At 51.0% G+C, this 6,000-nt stretch overlaps 1 pseudogene; it reads left to right on the plus strand.

Moving 5' to 3' along the window:
• The first annotated feature begins 471 nt into the window (after nt 1–471).
• Nucleotides 472–5,630, plus strand: LOC124657113 (annotated as a pseudogene).
• Nucleotides 5,631–6,000: the final 370 nt, after the last annotated feature.

The following is a 6,000-nucleotide window of genomic DNA, read 5'->3' on the forward strand; positions in this document are numbered from 1 at the left end:
GGTACCTAGCTATGTTTAGCCGATGGTCACACCTCTCTCTCTATCTACGCCGTTGTAGTGGTCTGCGGACGAGAAAGCGGTCGTAGATGCTGCTTCGGCTCCGTCGCTTTGCTTTCCGGTCGCCGATCGACGGCGACGTGCAGGGCGCACGCGTACGTGCGTCACGATCGATCACGTCGGCTTCCCTCTTTACCACGTCACCGCGCAAAGCTCACCTACCTACCATCCCCAGTTCGTGTAGCCGCTTGTGTTACAAAAAATAAAGAGATAGGGGACAAGATGGGCCTCTCGGTGCGTGGGCCAAGATATATAATGGCTGTCAACAAGGGGCCCTACGGCCCGTGCAACCGAACCTCGTGTCCCCGCTCGTCTGGCCCACCGCGTGAACAGCAGGTGCCGGCTCCGGCCCATAGCTAACCTCCCGCTAAGCCCACGCAGTCGTCCCCACGCATCCTCGCCACCTCCACTGCCATGTGGGCCCAGATTAATCGTGTTGCGGTTGGGCAATTAGAGAGAGCTGAAGCAAGGTCTGTGTCGTGTGCAGGTGCAGGCCACCACCACCAGCAGTGGACGCTCCCCTTCGCCGGCGCCGGACAGGCCGCCTCCGCGCCCAGGCAGCACCCGCCGGGGAGGAAGCGCCGCGCCGGCGGCGGACGCGGGTTCATGGAGTCCGGCTCCAGATCCAACGGCGGCGACGGCTTCGACGACGACGACGACGGCCTCGCCGCGCGCCGTGAGGTCTCCTCCTCGCTGCAAGGTACTGTACCCCAATTCCGCTCAATTCCGCTTTCGTCCATGACCAATTTCGGTTCTCGGAGGCGCTGGTGGCGCCGGGCCGTTTCCCCCGATTGCTTTTGTTTTTATTTTCAGCCGAGTTTTTGCTAGAAAAGGCCCCGTTTTCTGTACTCAGGCGTGAGGAGTTAGAGGAAGAGCAGAGCAGAAGGGAGGAGCTCGCGCGAGCTAACGGCGACGGGCATGGACGGGCGGTGCGAGCGGCCGTCGCACGTCCACCAGCTCCACGCGCACCTCCTGGTCTCCGGCCGCCTCCTCGTCGGCTCGCCAGCGCTCCTCCTGCTCCTGCGCGCCGCCTGCCGCGTCCGCCCGTCCCCGTGCCTCCGTCCCCTCGCCCGCCACCTGCTCGACGGCATCCCCCACCCGCACCCATATCTCCTCCACGCCGCCGCCCGCCTCGCGTCCCGCCTGCGCCTCACCTCCCTCGCGCTCCGCCACTACCTCGCCCTCCGCGCCTGCCACCCGGCCTTCCTCCCGCCCGCCCCCGCCATAGGCGACGTGCTCAGGGCCGTCCCTGGCCGCGCCGCCCACGCCCACGCGCTACGCCTCACCGCCCACGCCGGCGACACGCGGTTCCTGCACAACACGCTCATCGCCATGTACTTCTCCCGCGGGGACACCGCCCGCGCCCGTCTCGTGTTCGAGGGAATGCGTGACTGCGACAGGGACGTCGTCTCCTGGACCTCTCTCATCTCGGGCCTCGTGCAGAGCGGCAGCCCCTTGGAAGGGCTACGGCTGTTTGCGGCGATGATGCGCGGCGATGTCCGTCCTGATTTCGTGCTGCTTGTCACGGTCCTCAAGGCGTACATGGAGCTCGATGACTTGCCGGAGTGCCACGTCGGCTCATTCCTTGGTGGTCAAGGGTGGCCTTGGCGGTGAGCAGGATGTCGTGACCACGATGACGGCCATGTACGCCAGGTTTGGGTGCGTTGTGGCTGCGAGGGCACTCTTTGACAGGATCCCGCCCCCGCGGGTGAACGTGATCCTGTGGAATGCCATGATATCGGGTTACTCCAAGAACGGGCTTGCCAGCGAGGCAGTGGATCTGTTCAAGCAGATGCAGATGTTTGCGAGGAGCATGACCCCTGATTCCGTCACGTTACGGTCCGTGATCATGGCATGTGCTCAGCTTGGCTCCACTGAGCTTGCTGTGTGGATGGAGGACTACGTACGTGGCAGCGAGTACAGGGAGGATGTGCTTGTGAACACGGCGCTGATTGACATGTACGCCAAGTCAGGGAGCATCGCCCGGGCACGCGGAGTATTTGAACAGATGCGTGCGCAGGAACGGGATGTGGTAGTCTGGAGTGCATTGATCTCAGGTTACGGGGTGCATGGTTATCTCGCAGAAGCCGTTGGCCTGTTCGAGGACATGAAGCTCGCGGGGGTGAAACCAAATGATGTGACTTTCTTGGGGCTTCTGTCAGCGTGCAACCATGCGGGCGCTGTGGAGAAAGGGTGGTTGTACTTTCACTCTATGAAGACTGACTACAAGATTGAGCCTCGACACCAGCACTACGCTTGCGTGGTCGACCTGCTTGCTCGTGCTGGTCAGCTTGACAGAGCGTATCGGTTTATACTTGAGATGCCCATAAAGCCAGAGATGAGCGTGTGGGGTGCCTTACTCCATGGTTGCAAGATGCACGAGCACTCAAACATGGCCATGGCTGAGAGGGCAGCACAACATATCTTTGATTTGGAGCAGTCCAATGCAGGGCACTACGTGCAGCTAGCAAACATGTACGCATCTGCAGGGATGTGGAGCCATGTTGCTGGCGTGCGGGTCACCATGAGAGAGAAGGGTGTCACCAAAGCAACGGGATGCAGCTCCATTGAGGTCGATGGAGAGATGCACAACTTCCATGCTTGGGATCACTCGCACCCAAGGGCTGCTGAGATTTTCACCTTACTCTGCCTTCTTTCTCAAAGTCCAACCGGTTCTGGAGAGGCATGCCAGCTGCTGAGCACCTTTTTGTAGTTAGGCCAAATTTCTTGTATCCTGTAATTCTTTCACATAGTATCTTGGCTGCCAACATTAACTGTGGCATTCGTGCCCTGTTCCTGTAATGCAAATGTGATACAGTTCATCACAAGCATTCTGAACATCAAAATGAGCCAAACATTACTAGGTTAGATGCAATCTTCTGCATTAAGCGCGCATAATAGGGTTGGCGATTTTTACAATACCACACCTACAGTTTTGTACTAATGTGCGCTCTTTATATAGCAGACTTGGCTGTGAGGGTTGATGGGAAGGGCGGGAGCTGCAGTGGCAGTGGCACGGATCAGCGGCCAAACACACCAAAGTCAAAGCATTCTGCAACTGAGCAGCGTCGCCGGAGCAAGATCAATGACCGGTGAGGATTCCTGAACTCCTGTAGTTCGTTCAGATCATCAGAATGTACTCGCATTGTTCCTTGGTGATTAAATTTCTAAGGGCTAACATCAATAATGTTGTAGAAAATTTAGTTAGTCAAAGATTTCAGTAATGTTGCAATAGATTTATTTGAACGCTAGGGGTATGTAAACTATCAAATTCTGTGCATTATAGAACAACATAGATGCATGCTTTCTCGAAAAAATCACAGACACAATGTACCTCCATAGATGAGCTTATCTGGAATTAGTTTCAAGACCATTTGTGAGCCGCAGACAAGCACTGGGCTCGATGTATTTACTATTTTTTTCTTCATGTTATCTTAACAGGTTTCAGATACTTCGGGATCTGTTACCACACACTGATCAAAAGAGAGACAAAGCAACGTTTCTCTTAGAGGTAAGGCTCTCAGGAGCATTCTATGTAATTTGAGTTTGTCTCCTGGTTGATTAACTTGGTTCTCACTTGACACCGTTTATAATGCAGGTTATCGAATATATACGGTTTTTACAAGAAAAAGAACAGAAGTACGAGGCTTCATTTCCAGAATGGAACGAAGAAAATGCAAAGTTACTCCCATGGGTAATTGTTTTTCCGAATCATCAATATGCAATTAGTATTGTTCAAAATTAACATTCGTTCTTGGATAGCTGTATCTGAACACTGCTCCGTATTTTGCAGTCAAACATGTATTTTCGTTCATCCTGGAAAAATGCACAGGTAAATTTTGTTTCTCGTAATTGAATGCCATCTCCGAATAAAATCTTAGATTTTGTTTGAACTTTCTGACCAAATTCTTACACATACTATTTTCGTTGTGCTCCAGAGTAAGGGGCAAATCGCAGGAGATGCCTTGCCTGACCCTTCACAATTCATCACAAATGGGTCCTCCCCTGAATTTAATATCACAGGCAAACTTGATGATAACCACACCACGGTAGCATCCGCAGCTGCCTCAGGGGCACCAGATCATGCTGAAATTGATCATATAGCTAGTGTTTCCTGTAGATCAGCGGATACTCCAACAAATATTCTGAGTATGTTTGACCATCCACCTGTGCTTCTGTTCCCAGACAGGAAGTAGTATTGGTTATTCATCATTTTTTTCCTGTATGTAGATAATGCAACACCCCAGTCTCAACCCCAATGGGCAGATGCGTCTGGTGTGGATGACTGTGGGGTGAACAGTGACATGTTAAATAACCAGCAATTGACGATTGACGAAGGAACAATCAGCGTGTCAAGCCAATATTCCCAAGAGTACGTTGCAAAGAATATTTTCTCTCTTTATTATGTTGCTACTTGAGTACCATGGGTCATATAGTTATGGTAGTTGCCATTTATTTTCAGTCAAAACTGCCTTTGTTTTGGTTGCTACTAAATTAAGGTGTCCTCATAATGCTTCAATTCAAATTGACCCCCTTGGTTGTATTATCCTGTCGCCATGTCTGAGTTTACAGAGCATATTGTGAAAATATTTCTCACCATTAGCCAACCAAGTACATTGACACACTTAGTTTTTTGTTAACTCACCACAGGTTACTTAATACATTGACTCATGCTCTTCAAAGCTCGGGTGTAGATTTGTCCCAAGCCAACATTTCTGTCCAGATCAACCTGGGCAAGCGGGCTGTCAAAAGACCTACTACCGCTGGACAATCCTCCAGTTTTCAGGTACGCCACTCTTATCGGACTCGACTCCCTATTTATTGTAGGATTTGCAGTTTATAGGGAACTGCACAAAGTTGAATGATTAGTTTGTTCATGCATAGTACCAAAATTTTGAATCACCTTAATCCGTAAAATTCAGGCTACCATTACACATCTTAAAAGAGTTCAGAAGCGATCATTTCAAATGCATCTGAACATTCCGTTGTCTAGCTTATTTATCTCTGTTTTTTCCAAGTTGACACTTGGTGTTTACATCCATGTAGGAGCTCCCTGGTCTAGGTCCTGGAAACGAAATGATGGGCCATCAGCAGGCAATGTTGGGTGATCCTGCTCAAGAGCTCCCACACACAACGAAGCGGTACAAGTCGGGGTAACACCCACATCGACCCTTGCCACATACTGCCCAAGATGGATTGAACATTCTTTCCTCCGCACCAGCGGAGGCCCCTCCGATTGCATGTACATTATGTCGCTGTGACCGCACCGGGACGGACGAAGCAAGACTTTGGTGCATTCTTTCATTTTATCTCCTTGCCGCGTTATTTATTGTTACAAAAAGAAAAGACAAAGAAGCTTCCATCGCAGATTGTGAAGCTGCTCTTGTAGTAGTATATAGGCTTCCATTCACATGAGAAGTTTCGATCTACCCCTGTAAGATAACTCGACCGACCCTACCTGCTAGCTAAGTCAGCTCCCTGGAGTATGTTAGACTGTTAGTGTGTCTGTTTTACTATTATCTGTGATGATTAGTGCAAATGACATGAAACCTGGATGAACCCGACTCGTGGAAGATTGCGTGTCCATTGTCTTTGGTGTTCGTGGACGATAGCGGCAGCCGAGGGTTGCGGCGCCGGTACCTGGCTGGCGACGCTGACGGCAGGAGATGCTGGGTCAAAAACGCGATCGTGTGACTTTGTTGGTGACGGAAGGTTTACGCTTTGCCGTACACCAGTAATCTGGGAATCAATTCAAAAAAAAAAGTAATCTGGGAATCACGTCTGTCCAAAGTCTATTTTCTTGAAATGAACATCTATTCAACAGTTAGACCCTGACTACGCGCCTCACTCCGTGGAGATGGAGCTAAATACACGGTAAAAGGCGGCCGGATAAGGTTTTGTATTCAAAGCTACATAAAAATGATGAAGTTGATTTTTTTTTGG

Source organism: Lolium rigidum, chromosome 5 (genome assembly GCF_022539505.1).
Source record: "Lolium rigidum isolate FL_2022 chromosome 5, APGP_CSIRO_Lrig_0.1, whole genome shotgun sequence".
In the NCBI taxonomy this organism is placed as follows: Eukaryota; Viridiplantae; Streptophyta; class Magnoliopsida; order Poales; family Poaceae; genus Lolium; species Lolium rigidum.